General features: G+C 38.6%; 2 protein-coding genes and 1 long non-coding RNA gene across 14 annotated transcripts in view; 2 read left to right on the top strand and 1 right to left on the bottom strand.

Annotated features, from left to right (window-relative positions):
• LOC105466702 (DExD/H-box 60 like) overlaps positions 1–23,345 on the bottom strand; it is a 213,565-nt gene that overhangs the window by 157,190 nt on the left and 33,030 nt on the right. For 2 of the 8 annotated variants that reach the window (XM_071092841.1, XM_011715803.2), the window contains exons 2-3: positions 14,469–14,789; positions 12,395–12,602 (exon numbers count right to left, since the gene is read on the bottom strand). The gene's annotated coding sequence lies outside the window, so the exon portion shown is untranslated. Of the gene's footprint in view, positions 1–147; positions 350–12,394; positions 12,603–14,468; positions 14,790–23,345 lie in introns of those variants that run through there. The other 6 variants (XR_011620831.1, XM_071092843.1, XM_071092844.1 and 3 more) reach the window with 6 other exon arrangements.
• LOC105466704 (uncharacterized) lies at positions 222–10,726 on the top strand. Its single transcript, XR_011620841.1, has 4 exons — positions 222–339; positions 5,459–5,591; positions 8,915–8,952; positions 10,607–10,726. It is a non-coding gene; the product is annotated as an uncharacterized lncRNA (long non-coding RNA).
• LOC105466706 (palladin, cytoskeletal associated protein) overlaps positions 16,493–23,345 on the top strand; it is a 433,580-nt gene continuing 426,727 nt past the window's right edge. For 2 of the 5 annotated variants that reach the window (XM_011715816.2, XM_011715819.3), the window contains exon 1: positions 16,501–16,629. The gene's annotated coding sequence lies outside the window, so the exon portion shown is untranslated. Of the gene's footprint in view, positions 16,630–23,345 lie in introns of all 5 variants that reach the window. The other 3 variants (XM_011715817.2, XM_011715818.2, XM_071092848.1) reach the window with 3 other exon arrangements.

The raw sequence follows: 23,345 nt of genomic DNA, 5'->3' as shown, positions 1-23,345 counted from the left end.
CGCTGGAGCCCAGTGGGCGCCCCAGCTCCCCGCCCCCGGCGCGCACGAAGCCACCGGGCCACCTCCCCGCCCGGTCCATCGGAATGTTGAAGGAAATCTAGAACCCCGCGGGACAGCTCCAGGGTCCCTAGCGACACCCCACGTCACCTGCAATCCTCACCCCGACCACCGACCACCGAACCTGCTAGGTCCATAGAGCGTCTGAGCTGCACGCCCCGCGGGGAGGAGGTGGAGCAGAGGTGACCGAGCACAGGGCCTGGTGGAAGGGGTTCAGCCCCTGGCGTCGGTCTGGGCGCTCTGAGCCACACAGCAGCCAGCGCCTGAGTTTTTATCGAGGGAGTTAGTTTCGGTTTCTTTTCTCTATCCTGGGGCCTTTTCGATTTCCCCAATTTTCTGAAGGTAGAATATAGGTCTGCATTGGTTTACTCTGATCATCTTAGGGAGGTAATAGCAGAAGCGATGATATGCTATCTGGGATATGCATGTAAGAGCAGAAAAACCTGGGAGTCTAAACAAGGGATTGAGGCTGAGAGTAAACGCAGCACTGTAAGCACTGTGAACGTCTATGGTGAGGTGTGGTGTTTTTCTTTTCTGGCAAGGTACCGGACATGCAAAAATCGTGTAAAAAAAGATTAGGGGCTTTGAGTTTCTGTCCTAAGAAGTTCATTTTATGAAAAATTTCCAATATTATAACTGTCCAGTGTGAACATTTGAAAGGCCAATCATATATCACAAAGAATTTAAATTGAGAAGAATGCTCTTTAGTTTTGTCATCAAGCTCATTAATGTTGGAAATTCGAGTTTCAACCCCAGCCCATGGTGGCCCTTAGTGCTCCAGACACTGAATTCCATAATGTTATGCATGTGCAGAATATATTGAGAGTCAAGATGGTGGTGAGGGTGCCCCAGTAACGACATTGGGTAATAAATGGAGAGAATTCGAAACCAGAAGTTCTGTCTTCAAGAAAAGGAAAGGGAGGAAGTGACTTGTTCACAATAGAAAGAGCCCAGAAGGGTAGTTTTTTCTCAGACTCTGGAATATAAAGTGGCTTCGAAAAGGAGGTGAAAACATTGCTCACTTCTGTTGGGATTTTCCTTTTTTTTTTTTTTTTTTTGGTTGAAAATAGTTATGATTGTCTTTCTCAATGAGGATGACATTGAGAAAGAACTCGAAATGACTCATGATTAAGTCATGAGTTCATCTCAGATGGATTCTTCTCTAGCATCTGATACTGGACCTTTGTATCATAAGAATGCATTTGCTAACAGCAGAAAATTGGGCTTTGTTGTAACAGCATTTATTGAGCTTTTTATGTGCCAGGCAATAAGCTAAGAGCTTAACATGTGTTATCACATTAAATCTCACAGAAAGCTCATGAGCAACTTTACTGTTGCTATTTTATGGAGAGGTAAATAAGGCTTAGAGAATTCAATTACTTGTCCATGACCCTACAGGTAGTTAATGGTAGCCAAGACTTCAAAATTTAATTCCAAAGATAATATCTGCAATATTCTCTGTATATATTATCTCATTCCAGTTCTTTTAAATACTACAGTGTCATTATTCCGCCCCCAAAGCACATACAATGTAATGGGGATTTCCTCTTTTGATTGTAGAAGTGGGCCCTACATGTTCTTAATGTAATTGACTGTCTGCTGTTGTTTTTCTGTCTTAAAGAAATAGATATATCAGGTGGGGATTCCCTAGATATTAACTCCATACATCCCACTTCCTACCCCAAAGTATATGTACAATGCACATAAACAGACTCTACTCCAAATCAATATTCAGTTCTCTTCCACTTTAATAAGATATTACCATGACTCCAGCCTAGATTTTATTCAGAAACTTGAAAATCATAAACTCCATTTCAACTTTTTGGAGCCTTCCCCCTTGCCTCAATCTCTCAGCCTCCTTAGGAGCCTCACTCTTTCACCTCCCCAGGGTCAACTCTGTGAACAGGCACTGAACCTTCCTCTCACCAACATTCTCAATTACTCCATCCACTCACTTCCCTGTGCACCTGCCCTGCAACTTGATCACCTGAATCTAGTAAACCATTTTTTTGCCCTTACCAGGACATTGAAGGAAATTATCTAATATTTTTCACCTCAAATTTACTGTTTATGACTATAGGTCCCCAATCTTTTTTACAGTGGCCCTTAAAACCCTAGAGCATCTTGCTGTTCTCTTCAAGTCCACTAAGAATATATCTGTTTTAAAGAGACTCCTCTCAACTGTCTGACACGTCCATCTAGTCCAAGAAGCCCATGACATGCTCCATATACAATATAACCACTCACTTTTGAGTTGGTTACCTCCAGCTTCCTCAGGAATCTCACTCCATTCCTATATTGTTAACCTCTATTTACAGCTGTGGTAGATTGAACAATGGTCCCCCAAAGATGTCTATATCCTAATCCTTGGACCTATAAATATGTCATCTTATGTGGCAAAAAGAACTTTGCAGATATTCCTAAGAATCTTGAGATGAGGAAATTACCCTGCATTATCTGGGGACCTGATATAATGAGAAGGGTCCTTATAAGAGGGAAGGACTGTTATCAAAAAGGAACCAGGACAAGGGGAATGTGGGAAATTATCAGGATTTCAAGACTGCAAAGGATGGTAAAAGTAAGAGATTCGCTGTTGGGAAAACATACTCTGGAGAGAAAGTCATGAGTACGGTTGGACAACCTTTTGCTAGTGCCTCAAAAAGAACTCTGTGACATACACAGGGAATCCAAAAGATTTCTGAGAATATCAGCAGAAACACTGCTAGCTTGAACCGAAAGGTACAGAGAGACAATAAAATGAAAGATGGTTATAGGACTCCCAGAATTTCGTAAGCAACGAACAGTCTGATGAAACTATTCAGCCACAAACTTGTGCTATCTTTCATGAAGGATGACTCTGAGGACAGAGCCTAGAGACACAAATGGTTATTCACAGGCCTTAAAACCTATGGAGTTAACCTTGCAGATTTTTGAAATTTCCTGGCTTTTTCTCCTTCCATTTTCTCCCTTTGTGAACAGGAATATCTATCACTCATACCCTATTCCTGTCCCACCATTGTATTCTGGGAGCAAATAACTTGTTTTCTAGTCTTACAGGTTCATTACATGGAGAGAAATTTTGCCTCAGGATAGTTCATACCCAAAGTCTCAACCATACCTGATTTAATCATTTAGGTCTTTTCAGCAGATGAAATTTAGATGGGATTTTTGGACTTAAGTCGATATTGTAATACGCTGGGACTTTGCGGGGACCTTAGAATGGTTCGTTTTGCATACGGAATTGATGAGAATATTTGGGGCAGAGTGTGCACTGACAAATAAATGGCTCCCAAAGCTGTGCATGCCCTAATCCCCAGAACCTGTGCATGTTACCTTACATGGCAAAAGGAACTTTGCATATGTGATTAATTTAAAGATCTTGAGATGGGGGATTATCCTAGATTTTCCAGAGTAGGCCCGATGTAATCTCAAGGGTCTTTATAAGAGAGAAACGGGAGATCAGGGGAGAGAGAAGATGCTGTGCTGCTGGCTTATACATGGAGAAAGGGGCCACAAGCTAAGGAATACATGCGCCCTGTAGAAGCTGGAAAAGGAAACGGACTCCCTGTTAGAGCCCCTAGAAATAATGGAGCCCTTACCAATACCTTGATTTTTAGGCTTCTGACCTCCAGAATTGTAACAAATGTGTGTTTTAAGCCACGAAGTTTGCAGAAACTTGCTATAGCAACAATAGGAACCTAATGCAACTGGCATTTACTATTCATTCCACTAAAATGATAAAGTCACTTTCCTCTCCAAAACAATTAAAAGAATGAGCCCTGCCCTATTTCATTTCTTTTTTTTTTTTTTTTTTTTTTGAGACGGAGTCTTACTCTGTCGCCTAGGCTGGAGTGCAGTGGCACAATCTCGGTTCACTGCAGCCTCTGCCCACCGGGTTCCAGCAATTCTCCTGCCTCAGCCTCCTGGTTAGCTGAGATTACAAGGGCATGCCACCACACCTGGCTAATTTTTATATTTTTAGTAGAGATGGAGTTTCACTATGTTGGCCAGGCTGGTCTCGAACTCCTGACCTCAGGTGATCTGCCCACCTCAGCCTCCCAAAGTGCTGGGATTACAGGTGTGAGCCACCACACCAGGGCCTCATCTCCTCCTTTTGATCATGGCACTTCATAAGGATATACATTCATCATCTCCATTTCTCCTTCAAAGTCCTAAATATTGGTCTAGTTTACCTCTAGACCAGAATCTGCCCTGAAGCACCTCTGCCAAACATCATTCATGATAACCTATTAATTGCCAAATTCAATGTAGTCCATGATTTATTGACCTATTGGTGATATTCGAGATTTTATACCAGCCTCTCCTTTTTTTTTTTTTTCCCCTTGTATCAGGGTCTTGATCTGTCTCCCAGGCTGGAGTGCAATGGTTTGATCTTGGCTCACCACAGCTGATACATCTGAATTCCATATTCTCTTTTATGTCATTCCTTCCACTCACTAGAATGAGCTTCATGTGTTGTCATCTGGTTTATTGCAAAAGCCTATTCATTTCCTGACTCCAGCCTGCTCTCTCCATTCTGTTTTCCACTCTCCTGCCAGGGTAATTTCTTTAACATGTAAACCTGATCATGTTGCTCCCTGTCTTAAAATCCATTAGCATTCAATCATTGCTTTCAGATTAAATCTGCCTATTGGTATTTCATCTTTTTTTTTTTAGAGCTCCCAAACACTATACCTTAATGGTGACAAGTAAGTGTTTTGATTCAGAGGCTCTCTCTAATAACAGTTCCATCATGTATTAGCTTCAGCATATTGGGTAAGTTAGCCTCTGTCTTTCATCTCTAAAATGGGAGTTAAAAATAATCCACAGAGTTGTTAAAGGATTAAGTGACTTTAATGTTGTAAAGAGATCAGATACGAAGCAATAAAATGCAGGTATCATTATTTTTATTCTCTTCAGGAAATACTGAGAACCATGAATGCAGCACTAGGTAGCATGTCCTTCCTTGAGTTATGAGACAGATAACAGGGTCTTACTCTGTCTTAAAAAGCCTTAAAGCCTTGTGTTGAGTGGCAACAGGAATGTCAATCCATATGCATTCAAACATCATAATTTCTGGACATTCCCTTCTAGGGATTCACTAAACATGTGTGTATGGAGACCTACGACATCCAGACACTTTTTAAACACTGATACAAAATATTAAAAACTCCTTCCTTCAGAGTTTACATTCTAGTAAAGAATATAAACAATAAGAAGAGAAGTAAAAAGACCATTGTGTTAGATAAAAATAAGCTATAAGAGAAAAAATACACAGAGAAGAGGAAATATCAGATCCTGATGGGAAAAGATGAAATTTTAGATAGGATAGACAGGGAAAGTCCCACTAAGAAGGTGACTTAAGATTGGAAGGAAGTTAGGCCATTCTTTTTTCTTGCAGAGACCGAGACTGGCTGAGAGACAGGGAAGTCCCTGAGATACAGTGAGCCATGTGGGTTCAAGGACCATTAGAGAGGCCTGTGTGGCTGAAGCTGAAGAACCAGGCAAGAGTGGGAGAATGTCACAAAGATAAGGTGAGGAGGCATATCATGTCTGATCCCAGAGAACAAAAGAGACTGTGACTTTTACTTTGAATGTGATAAGAAGGCATGTCATGGCAAATACATTGAGATTTTATTTTATACTTTTATTAAAAATTTGAACAATTCATGTACACATGTTCCTTTTGTTTTGGATATATGTTAAAGAAAAAATCAAGAAATTAAATTTAATACAAAAATAGTATAACCAATTGTATTCCTTACGTGTATGACAATCCTACACTGGATTGTTTTTTGGTTTGTTTTTTCTCTAATACTGATCATTGTTCTAGTGGTTTGACAGTTTTTGAGACAAAATTAAGTCAAAATAATGTAATACGTAGTTGTCCCTAGTTATCCATGGGGAACTAGTTCCAGGACCCTCTTGGATACTAAAATTCGTGGATACTCAAGTCCCTTATGAAATGGCATATTTGCGTATAAACTTCAAATCATCTCTAGATTACTTATAATACTTAACACAATGTGAATACTATGTAAACAGTTATAATGTGTTTAGAGAATGACAAAAAAGTGTACATGTTCAATACAGATTTTTTCTGAATATTTTTGATCCATGGTTAGTTGAATCCACAGATGTGGAAGCCACAGATACAGAGGGCTGACTGTATATTATTCCATAGATTTATCGTCTTATAAATTTTAAACATACTGCTCATTTTCCTATCCATGTGTTTTTTCTTATTGAATTGCAAGGACACATCTTGCCAAGGTTTCCTTTCATTTTTTTAACTTGCCTTTTCTTCTTTTTAAATGAAGATTTTGTTTTAGTTTTACAGTTAGGAAGTTTTAGAAGTCATCAGATTTATCACATTGTGCCTTTATATTTTCTTCATTTGCCCTTATGGGTAGAAAACTCCTTCACTACCATAGAGGGGGAAAAAAAAAAAAAAAAAAAAAAAGCATGTATTTTATTACGGCTATTTTTTGGGTTTTTTCCATTTAACACCTGAATTTATGTTGGCGTATGGTGTGAGGTTTAATGGTCTAAGTGTGTTTAATGAATGCCTCAGAGTTAATTCTTCAGACAGATGGCTGGTAAGCCCTAGCACTCCCATCTGAGGTGACCCTGATGGAGACAGGGACTAGAGCAGGCCAGGGAGCAGGGTATGCACTGCAGCTGATCTCTTGGGTTTTGGAAACTTGATCCTATACCCTTGCTTTCAGGTGTGAACTTGGGTTGCTGGGACAGTAGACCTTAGTCCTTTCTGTGGGGCACCGATTGCATTCCAGCCCTTCTGCCCCGGGAGGGGTCTGCCCTATCACCGACATCCTCACCCCTGCATGATCCAGCAGGCTGTTGGCTCTTGACTCACACTGTAAAACTCCACCCCTCTTTACTCAAAACCTCTGCCCAGGCTCACTCCCTTGATCCGAATTAATCTACTCTCATAAAGCTACTTCTTTTTTCTTCAGAGGAATCACTGAAGTCCTCATCCTTCCCCCATGGCTTTCTATTTGAGCAGTGTCCCTCTATCAAGTTTCTGGCCCACTGTCATCCACGGTCCCCCCCCCCGCCCCGCCCCCCGTCTAGCTACATACCACTTGGGTTTCTCAGAAAAGCTCAAAGGACAAGGCTTCACCCACTGAACTCCATTTATTTCCCTATTACTCACCGTCTACACCTATGATGGTTGCCTGATTTAAAATCTCCCCACCTCCCCCAGTCACCTTTTCATACCAGGCATAAACACCAGTGAGTAACAGCTGCCTACCCAGCCCAGTTAAAAGCTCCCAATTCCTCAGAGTAGCCTGAGGCAGAATAGTTTCCCTAGGGTCATCTTAGCTTCTGGATCCCAAGTCTGATCCTCTTTCCTTGCCTTCTCAGTCATCTGCTAAGCTTGTTTATTGGGCAACACTAAGCAACGTTAATGATTATTCCTGTCTTTAACTAGGAGGGGAGAAGCTCTCTCCCCATCTTCACCCACTTCTGTGAAGCTTTCAGGGACTATGGGTCTTGCACTGAGAGCACTTCCCCAGGCTGGGCTGGCCCAGACAGTCAAAGAATAGGTCCAGCCACTTCTCAGCCCTGCTGACATTTGGCGCTTTGTGATCTTGGGTAAGATATCTTCTCTTGGGAGGTCAGACAAGGTCAGTTCTTCCGGCTATGACATTGTGTGAGGCAATGAAGAGGGGAAAGTCCATGAATGGAAGGTGGAACTTGATTGAACCTGTTTTGTGGGTTCAGGAGAGGTCCTCTCACAACTCACTGGAGGTAGGCAAGGTAGGTGAAGACTTCCACGGAAACTCCTGGCTCTGGGGTGCCCGCTTCACTGATGATTGAGTGGGCACCCTATAGGGTACACCTCCTTCGAAGTAATTCAAAGTCCTGCTCATCATTCAGACTGGGCTTGTCAGGAATCAGGTACACTTGGATAACCTAGCCTTGATTCCATTCAATTTCCTTTTATAGCTTAGAAAAATAGGAGTACAGTTGTTCCTCAGTATCCAAGGGAGATTGGTTTCAGGACCCCCTGCAGATACCAAAAGCTATAGATGCTCAAGTTCCTTATTTTAAAAAATGGTGTAGTGTTTTATATAATCTAGGCGTATCTTCCCATATACTTTAAATCATCTTTAGATTCCTTATAATACCTAATACAATGTAAATGCTTTATAAAAAGGTGTTATACTATATTATTTGTATTATGTTTCATTGTTGTATTTTTTTTTAATTTTTGATCCACTGTTGGTTGAATCACCAAATGCAGAGTCCATGGAGAGCTAACTGCATTTTTATGCTTATAATACCAACATTGCTTTGACAAGTTCATTCTGTGTTATATTAATTTAGGTTTCATTTGTACAATCATTAGTACAGTATTCAATTTATAACTCATAAATAATAAAGCATATTAACAAATGCATATGCTGTCTCTATGGAAAAGTAATTACTTAAAAATGTTCTAAATAATCTGTTTGATTTTACCCTGCAGAGAAAGCCTTCTTGATTAAGAAACAATATATTCAATGAAACTACAGTCACAGTTACAGAAGTCAAATGAGCACACTGGGTCTGTGATATTTCTGCAACAGGCTTTTTCAACACCTGTTGATCAGTCAATCAGAGAAAACCTCAGGGGCTGAAGATAGGCCAAGCTTGGTGGAAATTCCTTCCCAAAATAGCAATAGCTGAGCAAATTGCTAGGCTGACAGAAGCAGAGTATGGACAGTTCTTGGGATTTTGTGCGAGAGAGCAACTGTCTTCGATGGTTGGCATTTTTTCAATGTTTAAATTCTTTGGTCCAACAGCTGATTTCCTCCTTTGTCATATTCTTTCCTATTTGCTTCCCCAGGCAATGACAGCCACATCCTTCCAAATTAGACTTCTTGGGTAAGCAGCTTCTGAAATTGTTCTACAGCTGTTCGTAGCTGTCTGGCAGTGACCACTCCATTTGCAAGGTTGTTGAATATCACTAAGTATCTCTATGAGGCATATAAAATGCAAAGTTTAAGAGAAACAAAATATTGTTCATTTTGATTTAGATCATTCTAAATAACTAATTATCTTGGTAGATTTGCCTTTTCTTTCTGGTGGAGGAAAAAGCAAATCACCCTATACAGTTTATTGATGTCTTCATATGTTGTAAAATGTCAAAGCAACTCAATTTAAAGCATTAAAACTTTCAGCCATGCAAATAGTCTTAACTTTTTTTAAGTTATATTCAGACTTCAAAGACTTATCTTCGTTTCCCTTAGCATAATATAATCAGCATTTTTCCTTTAATATAAACACATCAGAAAAATATTTTACCGTTACCTTAAAATTCCATGAGTTTATTAAGCCATTCCATAACATGAACATTTAGATTGCCTCAATTTTTTTGCTTCCATAAATAATATAGAATTAAATGTGTTTTTATATAAAATGTTTACTGTAGTTAGGATTGTGTCCTTGGAGCAGACCAGAGATAGAGTGGATCAAAGGTTATGACATTTTAAAGGTTGCCAGATGAAGAGGAATGTTCATACAGTATATGCGGAATATCGTTCACTTGTATATGGGTCTGATGTGCAAATCATCACACAAGAGCTTTCCACAGTAGAGGAAATCTGGTTTAAGATTTTTAAAACCAGTACAGTTTTTTTCATTCTGCAAATAGAAACATTGCATTCAAAATTTCTTTAATTGATTATTCTCTATTTTATACCCAAAGACTTCAAAAAATTTTACTCTCTAGTGGATTAAACAATTAAGAAAGGTTTTTAAAGATTAAATGGACTTTAGGCTCATGACTGGAATTTTTGTTTTTTGGTTTTTTTTTAAGAAATGGAGTCCTACTATGTTACCCAGGCTGGCCTCGAAGTCCTGGGCTCAAGGGATCCTCCTGCCTCATCCTCCTCCTGCCTCATCCTCCCAAGTAAACATAAAAAAAATTACAACAATGAAACATGTACCACTGAGCTCAGCAATTTTTCTGATGATAAATATAATGCAAACACATACAAATTTCAAATACAAAAAGAAAAAAATGCAAGTTTCCTTTAATCTTACCTTCCAGATATAATAACTAGTATACGATGTGTTTGTTTCACTTAATGCTATATTTGGGATATCTTATTTCTATATCACTTGTTTTAGTACCTTAGAACACACATTTCAAAAATCATAATTATTGATAGGGAAAAGTATAAAGAGTAAGAAACAGTAACAGTCAAGATAATCTCTGATGCCATTGTTTTTCTCAGATACCATTTTTAAAATAACAATACAGCAGGTACTTTGGAGTCAACGTACAACCCTATTTGTATCCCAGTCAGAATGCATTTTCTCACTAAAATTAAACTGTCATCTTCCAGGAAAACTTTAAAATGTTTTATTCATATGTCAGGAGAGAGAGACAAATTATAAAAATAGATATAATTATACATACAAATATGATGATGCTCTAACACACTCCTGTGTATACACTTTTTATCCTAAATCTTGAATATATTTCTATGACTACATATGTATTTATCCATTCCACTATGATTTTTTTTCATAGTGTGAGCCAAAAGAACTTCAACTGGCTGAATGAAGAGAAACAGGAATCCAGTTTTTTAATGAGGGGGAAGTCAGTGGAACTGAACAAGGCCAAGAAATAAATCAAATCAATCAAAATAAATCAAAATGTATGTAGTTATTTCATATATACTGCCAATTCAAACTAATGTTCTTTCCATACAAGAATAAAATATGTCATTTTATTCATCCATTCCTCCATTCCTTGTCTTGCCATAAGAAATTTGTTAGTGCTCCAGTAGCACTGAAGGGCTACTCCTCTGCCCTTAGAGTTCCTTTTCACACAATTTTCCTGGATATACTGCCATGCTAATTTGTCTAGGTAAACTTTTGTGTCAGTTTTTCTAAGTAAAGCAAAAAATGCTACTTTATTTTTTATTTTCGTTTTTATTTTTTAGAAAGAAGACCTTGTTCTGTCACCCAGAATGAAGTGTGCAGTGGCACAATCATGGCTCACTGTAGCCTTGAACTCCTGGGCTCAAGCAATCCTCCCACCTCAGCCTCCCAAGTGGTTGAGACTATAGGAACACACCACCAAGCCTGGCTAAATTTTTTAGTTTTTCTAGAGACAGGGTCTCACTCTATTGCCCAGGCTGGTCTTGAACTCCTGGCGTCAAGCAATTCTCCTTCCTCAGCCTCCCAAAGTGTTGGGATTACAAGTGTGAACTGCTGTACCTGGCAAAAATGCTATTTTAATCGAGATTATATGACATTTGTAGATTATTCTGATAAAGAACTGATTACATTACAAACTCAGTTCTTCCTATATAAAGAACAGAATATAGCATTCCATTTATTTCATTATTTCATTCCTTTCTCTTCTTTAGTATACATTAAAACCTGCATATTAGTTGTTAGTATTCCTTGGTGTTTTATCTCATTACTATATATTGCATCATATATGTATATGTATACACAGTCACACACGCACCTATACCTTAATATATAATGTTAAAGTAGAACCATTCTCTTCACTTCTCACAAACTTTTTTTTTTTCATTGGGACTAGATATTGAATTTTGTCTGAAGACTCAGTAACAATATACGGAGCTGACCATATGGCTTTTTTCATTTGAGTTTCTTTTGAGGAATTAAATACTAGAAATTTGGATGTTAAACCAACTTTTATGATTTGGCTAAAACCCAATTGTCCAAAGTGTATTATTCTTTTAATACACTGTTGGCTTTTATTTATTACTATTTTTTTCAAATTTTATTTTACTATTCAAAACACCAATGTGCAATCATCTCTCCTCATTCAATTTTATATTACTGAATAATGACCCAATGATAAAGGGATAATATAAGGATATAATGATGTCATTCTTTGTAAATTCTAAGACTTATTTTATTTGCTTAAATTCAATAAAATCTGCTTTTGAAATTAATTTTACTGACTTGTTCACACTAAATACTTTCTCTACATTTGGAATAGAAAACGAGATTATTTCTAAGGATCATAATATCTAACTGTACCCCAATACTCGTATATAGACATAGATTTTGTTTTCAGACTATTTCAATTCTACTTCTATTACCTATCATCGTAAGATTATGTTTCTCTCTTCATTTTTGTGCATATGCACCAGTTAGCAAACATCCCAAGTAGCAGAAACATTTGACCAAAAGACCACCCACAGGCTCAGGCTACATTTATGCAGCAGATTTAACCACATTTCATAAAATCAAGCTCATGAGGGACAAATGTGGAGTTCACTGCTATGTACAGATAGATATACCAGTTTAATCAGACAAGTCTTTGGGGCCATACCTGATTCTGTGACATGTACGCAAGCCAGATACGAAGTATGAGGAAGAAGTAGAAAGACTGGTCATGGCTTTGAAAGATACTTGTTCCCAGGATCACCAGATGGACCATTAGGACAATTCTGCAAGTGTTTCATGCCTCCAATTTTAGTGTGTTCTTTGATCAGACTTCTCAGTTACCATTTTCTCACGTGCTCCGTGATCCTTGTTTCCTGATGGTTGATGCCAGGAATAAAGAGAGGAATAAAAGTGAAAAGGGAGTAAGTAGACTTGTTTCTTGACACTTAGGATTTTCAAACTTCCTGGATCATAAGAGAAAGAAAACATCAAAGGGGAATGAATGAGCAAGTCTGCAGCATTTCTTTGCACCCCCCTTTCATCAAGGAAACTTAGAATACCTTTACTTTCTCTATTGGCTGCCTGAGAGTATCTCCTAAAACAAAGTTTGTAAACCAGTTTCCCTGATTGACCTGAACCTGGGGGGCACACTGATAGATAATCTCAAAACAGAGTGATCTACAGCCTGGAAAATCTGGTGAAGAAGAAAAATCAGTGTATGAGAGAGCTAGAGGAAGAAAGTTTACAGTCAAATAACATGTTTGAATGTGTGATTTTGAAAACAGAGCATGCCCCAATGTGGCTGTAGGACTGATGGGTTAAAGGGAATAGAGGTGTGGTAGCCAACTGCCAAGATGACCACAAATGCATTGTCTTGCCAACTGGTTCTTACGCCTCTGTGCAGTCTCCTCCCCCAGTGGATACTGCCAGTTTGTATAACTAAAGGATACTGCAGAAAAGATGAAATATGACCTGCAAGGCTGGATCATAAAAGACATCATAGGGCCGGGTGCTGTGGCTCACACCTGTAATCCGAACACTTTGGGAGGCCAAGGTGGGTGAATCGCCTGAGGTCAGGAGTTTGAGACCAGCCTGGATGAAACCCCATCTCTACCAAAAATACGAAAACTTAGCCAGGCGTGGGGCGGGCGCCTGTAATCCCAGCTACTTGGAGGCTGAGGCAGGAGAATCGCTTGAACCCAGGAGGCGCAGGTTGCAGTGAGCCGAGATCGTGCCACTGCACTCCAGCCTGGGCAACAAGAGCAAAACTCCACCTCAAAACAAAACAAAAAAAAAGACACCCTGGCAGAATCTAGCTGCCAGGAAGTGAGGAAACTCAGGCAGTGACACAGAGAAGTCAACAGGGCTCCAGCCAATAACAGGACTAACTTTCCAGGCATGTGAGTGAGCTGCCTTGGAAGCAGATTTTCCAGCCCCAGCCATGCTTCCACCTGAAAGAAGCTGGGGCAACATCTTCAGTACAATCTCATGATACCCTGATCTGGAATTACCCAGCTAAGACTAATGGATTCTTGACACATAGAAACTGTGAAATAACAAATATATATTAAGACATTAATTTTTGCAGTAATTTGTTATGAAGCAGTAGATAAGTTATACCTGATTTTGGAGGTGGAGGAGGTCTGTTTGTGTGATCTATAAGAGAAACGGAGATGAAGATTCATAGAGAAAAGCAGGTCCAAAACCAATATGCCAAGGTATAGAATAGAAAAATGGGTGCTGAGTCACCCAGAATAATGGCAGGGTGTGGAGTGAAGAAGAGAACCAACAGCCCAACTAGATCCAAAGTCTTAATTTTAAAAAGTGGGATGGAGGATGGTTGATGCAAATGTAAGTGCTTCAAAAGAGCAGAAATTTCTATAAGAAGGAGTAATCATTTGAAAGCTGAACTGGAGCCCCGTGAAGGAGCCACAGACCACCTTTCCCAATGTTGGTGCACACAGAAATGGGCTCTGGTGGGAAATATGAAAGTGCATAAGAAATGATACTACTGTCCACACACTAATCTCATCCTTAATATCAATTGGACCTTGCTATACTCACTTAAGAGTATTGGTCAACTGTCTCAATTTTTTTTTTTTAATGCCAATTTTCTAAGGAAAAGAACTTCTGTTTCTCAAATTCTTCAAAGATTTTTAAAACAAGCTTGGTTTGCTGCACTGTTTATAATACATACACAAAAAGGTCACATTTCTCTGTCCTTTTGACTAAAATCATACCTGGCTTTGAAGCCTCTCTCAGGACCACAAGCTGTTTTTTCTTTACTTTTTTCTTCTTATGGCTTCATCACTTCGCTGGTGTTGTACCAGGATTTATGAACCAAGCAATTCAAAGAAATGTGGGAGAGGCCTCATCTGGTCAGGAGTCCCAACATGATTGCCTCTGGAATTCACCATGAGACTCACAGTTCACCAGAAGGCAGAGGCAAAAATCAGAGTTGCCAATTAAAATTATTTCTAAAAACAGTTCACTGCTTCCAATTTCCAAGCCTTTCTGAGACTCCATGGGGTGAATCACTTGCTTCTTTTCTGCATCTCCTCCTGCAGGCATCGAAGTTTTGTAATTTAGTTACATGCATACTTATATTTATCTCTTTCCAATAGTTTTGTTCACTTCTGATATCTTCTATTGTCTTCCCTCCCAATTTCTGCCCTTTTCAGTTTTTTACAATTATTTTGTGGCTTTAGGAAAAAGCAGATATAAACATATGTGTAATCAAGGCTATGGTTTGAAGGTTTTTGTCCCCTTTAAAATTTATGTTAATTACTAATCCCCTATGCAACAGTGTCGGGAGGTGTAACCTTTAGAAGGTGATTCAGGAGGACTCCTCATGAATGGGATTTGATGCCCTTAGGGCTTGATGGAGGAAGTTTGACCCCCTCTTGCCCTTCCACCTTCTGCCATGTGAGGACACAGTGGCTCAAGGCATCATTGTGGAAGCAGAGATGGGAACTTCACCAGACAATAAACCTGCTGGCACCTTGATCTTAGACTTTCCAGCCTCCAGAACTACGAGAAATAAATTTCTGCTCTTTGTAAATTACCCAGTCTGTGGCATTTTGTTGTAATGGCACAAACTAAGACAATCAACGAGACTTGTATTTCCCTCGTAAGCATAAATTTTAAAATCGCTTCTTAATTAATATAATAGATGAAATGACCCACAGAAGTATCCAGTTCTAGAAAGAACCATTTATAAAGGACCAGTTTTGCCTATAAAGAAAATACAATACAATTTCCTATAAAGAAAATACTTCACAAATTTTCTACCATCAGAAAAAAAAAATCTTTAGATATTAAACTAAATCAAATGTGATGGTCTTATCCAGACAAAGGAAGACTCAGCACTCCATTTCCAAGTTAACTGGGAGCTTCTGTGTTGCTCTTTTTGCCCCCTTGTATTTGACTCTGCTATCTGACCTTTAAACTGAAAAGCTTTCTATTCTTGCTGTCTGTGTTTGTTATTTGAAAGATCAAAATATTAAACTCTTGCTATCTCTATTTGTCATTTGAAAGATCAAAATATTAAATGATTGTGAAACATTTTTTGCAACTGTAAGAGGGTTGATACTTTTCCTGAATATTATTCATTCAACATTTATTTATTTCTTTGATGAATATTTACTAGATGCTCATGATGTCCTAGGCATTGAGCTAAGAACTCAATGTTGCGACGTGGATAAGACCAGTCCCTGTGTGTTCACACTTATTTAATACTATTATAGACAAGACTTTTAATACATACCATAGTCATATATCAATTTTTAATTAGCAATATGAAGTAAGAGAACAATGGGACTTTCCACTCAATTTGCCAAGTGGCTAAATTTTCAGTTACTGAATTTACTATTTTAGGATAATCTAGCACATGATCAAAATTTAAATGCACAGAGCAGAAGATCACAGTAAGAAGAGCTTCCATTTGGATTATCACTTTTTCTACTTGGAGTCACATACTGTACTTTAAATTGATTAAGAACATGTTAACGGGGCAGGTGGTGATTTCCAGCTACAAGTCCAAAGTATAGAAGAATGTGTTTAAATCCTGTGTTTATCAGATACATAAATATAGTTCCTTCTATGTTAAGTGGCTTTATTTCTAAGAACCCAGCCCTCAGTCCTGGGGGTGCTTCCCAGCCCGCTGCTGGAATTCCTGATCATGGCAGTCTGCTGAAACATGAGCTCAGTTACCAAATATAGCTGAGTGGAGGAAGAGGACAGATGAGAGTCTGAAGCCACAGTTGCCTCAAAGTGACTACGGACCAGGCAGTCTTTAATGAATAGGCAAGGCCACAACCTCCATTCTCCCAGAAAAGAAGAAATGCTCATCTGAAATTCATCACCTCTCTGGAGTCTTCAAACTGACCAAGCACTGAAAAGGTCTGTAAGGTGTATCTTAATATACTAACTAGTACGGCAACATTTTAAGAACTTAAAAAAAAAAAAAAAAAAAACTATAAAAGGTTTTCTGAAAACATGATATATTTAGAAAATATCTTAATTATTCTTTTGCTTGGAGAGGAAAAGTAATGAGAATGTTATGGTTTTGCCAAAAACACATAATACGTAAGATTTGCCTGCCCACTTTATCTCTGCCTTTGCTGTCAGAGAATTATACTTTCTGTTATAAGCTTAAGCATGCTAAGTTGGTGCTATCAATTCCAAAAGAATTTAATGTATTTATGGAGCCAGCTTTTGTCAAGATTGTGTACGTGTTACATTTCACAGAAAAGGAAAATGCAGTTTTCTAGATTCTCACCCATATTTAAGCTAAATACATAATGATGGCTTATAGTGATAGACTTTAGATTTTAGTCCATTATAAATTGTTACACTTTCAAAAGATTCTAAAAGTAACTCACTGGACATAATGAGTTGGGATAGTAACAGCAGGTATTTTAAATTATATTCATGCATCAAATTTACATACTTTTAATAAGATAACGCTTACTAAGGGAAACCACAGTGCAGTCTCTGGAGTCCAGTCAAATTTAAACATCACAGTATAATTTTTATCATGTTGCTTTAAGTTGCACATGAAATTGTCTTGAATCCAATAGAGGAGATTGACATAAAATGATTTCAGGCTCATATTACTTATTAACATTTGCTAAAAATACTAATTGCCTTCTAGTATGAATAATGTGGTGACATATAAAGCCCATTTCTTGGCAATATAAAACTATTCAAAATCTATTCAGTCACATATATGCAGAAATTAAATCCTCATTGCATGATAAAGATGCCTTCCAATCTTTTTTTCTCACAGAAAGAACTTGAATACTCACCTCAATTATTCAGATTTTAAAAATCAAAGTCTTTTTGACAAGTTATAGCTAACAGTAGAGAAGGCCAGTGAGGTTTATCTGGCCACTAACTGCCCTGTAAATACATGATTACACATTCCTAGAATACAAATTAGTCCTCCAGCATCCTAGAATCTGGTGTGGGTTAGGGTCTGTATCCCAGGGGTTCTGTGTCAGCTCTTCCTCTGGGTTTCTCCGTGTTATTGCTAGAGTTGAATATGAAAACTGGCCTTATAGCATCTTTCACAATAGAACGAGGATCTGGATTGCACTAGACAAGTACAATCACTTTGACCTCCTTACCTCATTTTTTTAAAATGTAGAGGGCACTCATTATTCACGTTTAAAAATAAATCTGACAAGTTCTTTAAGAGATACCAAGTGAAATCTGCAAGGCCCAGACAAGATCTCCACTTCTTAAACGATATGTGTGTGGAGGCTGTCAAAGGGTACTGCAATGACTGAGCTCCAGTTAGAAATTCAGGCCATCTAGAGTTAAGGACTGTGTCCTGGTGAAATTACAGCAAAGAAAACAAAGATTGAACAAAACATCTTCAACTAAAATTTCTAACTGTTAAATCATATTAGAGAATATAGAAGCAAATTTGGTGAATAGGTTTTGAATTTAAGTGAGAAGAATAAAGCTCTGAATTGGATAATGGTAGTGGAAATGGATAATTCAGATGTAAAATCTAAATATTTGCAATGGACTTAGCATGGTGAATAAAGTTGATAAGATGAAGAGGAAATGCGATAACTTCAAAAACTCTGTAAAGTATCTTATTTGGCTGTTTTGGCATTAAATGAGCTATTAGATTATGTCCTTGAAATTGAGATTAAATACGCTGTTTAAAGAGATATTTAAAACTGTAGGATAAATATATCTTCCTGCAATGATAATTTATTTAATAATTAGAAAGGAAAATAATCCATGTGTATTAATAAATTATAAAATTGCAGTACATTTTCTGCATCAAATATAAAATTTCATAAATTTTTCATGTTTGACTTTTGCCCTAAAGGACCCTTTGTAGCAAAAGGGAAACAGGGAAGAAGGAAGGGAGAAGGGAGGAAGGGAGAAGGGAGGGAGGGAGGGAGGAAGTTGATTTAGTCTAGGGGTTGCCTGTGATTCTGAAGCACGAAAATAAAGTGTTAAAGCCTTTCTAACTTTGTTTTCCATAGTTTAGGTTTTATTAAAAGATATTTCAACATCAAATCTTTGTATCAATAGTTTGCATTACTTTTTTAGTAATTGCTTAAATATGAAAATAAATAAAACTGCTAAACCTAAAATTAAAAATCACTTATAAGTTTTTTTCAAAAATTACAAAGTAAGCAACAAAAGATCCCCCCTGAATGTCCCACCTTTCAACTCTTACCCCTGCCTAAATCCCCCCACAGAGGTAGGCAGTGTTGATTGACTGGTGTATGTTATTCCAACCATTTTCATGTATTTATTCCTTTCTATATATACATTTTTAAATGACTGTGGGAATTTAGCTATTCCATCTGGACTCTCTAAAGAATCTGCTGAATGTGGTACATGGTATTAAGTGATCCTTACTGTCTGTCAGCGTTTTTCTAACATCAAACTTTTTCTTTCAAAACTGTAGCAGTTCTTCGTCGACTCTAAAAGTATTTCACGAACAGACTTCAAAAGTTTTCCCCTTATCTAAATGCTTAAAGTAATTTCCTATAATATCCCCAAGAAGAAAAGAAACCTGCAGTTAAATGCAGGCTTCCACCCTGAGTCTGCCACTTTCTGATGGCTCTGGTTGGGACAAATAATTGAACGTTTTTCTGCTGCAGTTGTGGGTAATACAAAACATAAAATAGAAAAATAACATCTACTCCATGGATTGCTCTGAAGATCAAACTGTTCACTTTTGAAAGCAGGTAACTCCCAAGCTGTTATGTAGGAACAACTTGCATTGTTTGTCAGTGAATTCTTTCTACTGGACTCTGCTCTTTCTCATGTATATTCCTTGTCTTCCTCAAGTCCCTCCACGTGGAAGAAACCTGTTTCCATTTCAACAGTCAATAGTGCCTTGATTCATGGGGATCATGCCAGGGGGTGATCCCAGGAGTCTTGTTTGTTTTTTGAGTCAGGGTCTCACTCTGTTGCCCGAGCTGGAATGCAGTGACCTGATCATAGCTCACTGCAACCTAGAACTCTTGGATTCAAACAATCCTCCCACCTCAGCCTCTGGAGTAGCTGAGGCTACAGGCACACATCACTGCACTCAGCTAAGTTTTTGGGGTTTTTTCTGTATTTTTGTAGAGATGAAGTCTCACTATGTTGCCCAGGCTGGTACTGAACTCCTGGGCTCAAGCAATCTTCCTGCCTCAGTCTCCAAAAGTGCTGAGAGTACAGGCCTGAGCCACCATGCCCAGCCCCCTATAAATATTTCTTAAATGACAACAGAGAGGATTCTCCCAAATATCATAGAGCTGGCTTTCAGGTAATCTATCCCCAAAAGTCAGCAACTTTAAAGGTAAACGGTAGTCATAATTTTTAAATTTGTCTATCTTTTCTATCATTTGTATATTCATGTATGAATGTGAACCATATACATTTATGCCTACAGTACATATTCAGGAACTAAAAAATAAATGTTTTCCCAAATATTAAGATAGTCATGCCAAAATAAGATTCATAAAATTACTTATGTCAAATGTGTAATACACATACCAATGAAAACTTATTTATATGTTCTATATTTTATAGTATAACATGAATCTAACAGAATTCAGATGACACTAACTTAGGGAGAAGTTGCAAACCATAAAATTACAATTAGAAGTAATCTATAAATTAAGTGACATAAAATTCCTTAAGAAAGAATGAAATAGCCAGGCCTCTTGGCTTGTGCCTGTAATCCCAGCAACTCAGGAGCCTGAGGCAGGAGGATGGCTTGAGGCCAAGAGTTGAAGACAAGCCTGGGCAATGAAGGGATACCCTGTCTCTACAAAAAATAAAAGAGAATTAGCAGGACGTGGTGACATGCACCTGTAGTCCCAACTACTTGGGAAGCTAAAGCAAAAGGGTCTTTTGAGCCCACTAGGTCAAGGTTGCAGTGAGCTATGATCACACCACTGCACTATTATAGCCTGGGCAACAGAATGAGACCCTATCTCCAAAATTAAAAAAAAAAAAAAAAAACAAGGAGAAGGGGATATGCCCAGGGGGTTAACAAAATAGGTCACCATGGACGTTTACATTTGAAAGCAATATTTGCTTAGGATAAGCCAAGATGCTTATAAGGATATAAGCTGCCTGTTGACAATTCAAGGTGGATAGCATTCTGTAAGGACTCACAGTATCTGCCAACCCTCCCAAACCTTTGCTTCACTAAATGTTTGCTTAAGAGGAAGAGTCTGGCATTATGCATAAATGTCGAAATTCACCTGGGAGAATTTCCCTTCAGAGCGCCATGAGGTGACACAGCAGTGCCCCCATGGTACACTATGAAGGAACCTAAGGACCATTGACCTGAGTACGTTCTCCTCCTGTGACTTTCACCACCTTCCCCGCCAAGGGTGTGCCCTCCAAAACAGCAGTGGTCTGTAGATGTGAAATTAACATGCGAATGTGCATTTCATTTTACCTTATATTTTTGCACCCTAACAACTTTCAAAGCTAGTTTGAAGCTGTATGCAATAAAAGCATAGTACAATTGCCCAAAATCAATTAAGAAAATATAGAAGATCAAATAAAGCATAAAAAGCTTTGAACTTGAAATGTTTCCTCAACTTACTACCTTTGTCCTTTCTCTTAGAATCTTTACCTCCTAGGACAGAGAATCTATCTTCTTCCAAGCTATGTCCCTGGCCTATAAAAGAGGTGCCTAGCATATAGCAGGCACTCAATAAATAAATGCTGACTGAATAAAACAATGAGAAAAGCAAGCAAAAAAAATTTTTTTAGCTAAAAACATCTGAATTTCTATGACGGAAAATTTAACCCTGAGCTTGCTAGTATCCATGTGAAAGCGTCATCGAAGTTTACAGAATTCTTTGTCTAATAGAATTGCCAGAAAATAGAATGCTTTTCTAGTTCCAAATTTTTTCATAAGAAACTGTCTTCGAGGGTAATGAGAAACATTAACATCCATGTCTTTATAGATACCTTTTTTTAACACAATGTCTGACCTATGACTGATTTCGTATGAGCGAAATGAGCAGGTAAAGTGTATTTTATATGTAGACACAGTTATGTGTTGTATGTATACACTAACATTTAGCACTGATTACTCTATCAAGTTCTTACCAGAAAATAGAGCCTGGGGCACAAGTAACAGTTGATAAAATTGAGGAAAAACCTAGTTTAAAAGCAGAATAACATTTAGTTGCACTTAGGGGCTCACATCTGTAATCCCAGAACTTTGGGAGGCCAAGGCAGGAGGATCCCTTGAGTCCAGGAGTTTGAGACCGGCATGTGCAAAAAAGGGAGACCTCGTTTCTACAAAAACATATTTTAAAATTTAGCCAAACCTGATGATGCACACCCGTAGTTCTAGCTACTCAGGAGAATGAGGCAGGAGGATCCCTTGAGCACAGGAATTCAAGGCTACAGTGAGCTATGATCATGCCATTTCAGTCCACGCCAGGAGACAGAATGAGACCCTCACTCCAAAGAGCAGAATAACATTTAGCTGAAGAGAGCATGTCCCAGAGAAATGCCACAGCAGGTTCTGGGAGGCTGAAAGCAAATCAGACATCAGAACATTTCCTGCCTCATGGCTTTGTTCATGTGTCTGTCAAATCCTATCCAAGGCTCAAACCACATTTCAAACACCCGGTATTTCTTAGCTTTTCTCCATCATCTGCCGTAACCTAGACAGTGTACTAAGCATTTGCCATACAAAGATGCCAGTCACAGCTCCTGCTTCCATGGGGCTCACAGTTGAATGAGGAAAGCATTCTCTAAATAAATACGTGTAATTTAATATGATGACTGCTATGAGAAATGCAATGCCAAGTGACGTGCTTGGAAGAAGCAGCAAATTATATTGATTGGGGAATCGTTAGAAAGTACCAAAAAGTGGTAAAATTTAAGAAAGTTTTCAAGGATGAACTGGAGCTTGAAAAACAGAAAGAGGCCCAGATGCAGTGGCTCATGCCTGAAATCCCAGCACTTTGGGAGGCTGAGGTGGGCAGATCACAAGGTCAGGAGATTGAGACCATCCTGGCTAACATGGTGAAACCCCATCTCTACTAAAAATACAAAAAGTAGCCAGGCAAGGTGGCAGGCACCTGTAGTCCCAGTCACTCGGGAGGCTGAGGTAGGAGAATGGCATGAACCTGGGAGGTGGAGCTTGCAGCAAGCCGAGATTGTGCCACCGCACTCCAGCCTGGGCAACAGAGCGAGACTCCTTCTCAAAAAAAGAAAAAAAAAAAAAAAACACAAAGAAAAGAAAAAGAGAAAGGAAGCACATTTTAAGCAAAAGGAGCAGCAAATGCAAAGGTGTGAAGACCAGAAAGAACCTGAAATGTCTGAGGAATGGTGAGTGGGCCAGGGAGGCCTGAGTGCATGTGTGTTAGTGATGATGGAGGGTAAGGCTGGAGAACTTCCATCAGCTCAGACTGTCCACGGGCATGTTTAACCTGCACATCATGCTTTGGAGCTTTTCTCCAGCCAGGGAGCATCATAGGAAAAAAATAAAAACCAAAAGAGGGACGTGACCCAGTTTGTAACTATGATCTCTCTTACCATTTTTATCCCTTACTGCAATTTGTTGAAACTATTTTAATAGCAATTATCACGCTCCTCCTTGTAACTGAGTTATT

Source organism: Macaca nemestrina, chromosome 3 (genome assembly GCF_043159975.1).
Source record: "Macaca nemestrina isolate mMacNem1 chromosome 3, mMacNem.hap1, whole genome shotgun sequence".
NCBI classification, from domain to species: domain Eukaryota; kingdom Metazoa; phylum Chordata; class Mammalia; order Primates; family Cercopithecidae; genus Macaca; species Macaca nemestrina.
The sequence above is the reverse complement of the archived record's forward strand: the minus strand, read 5'-3'. Positions and strand labels throughout refer to the sequence as shown.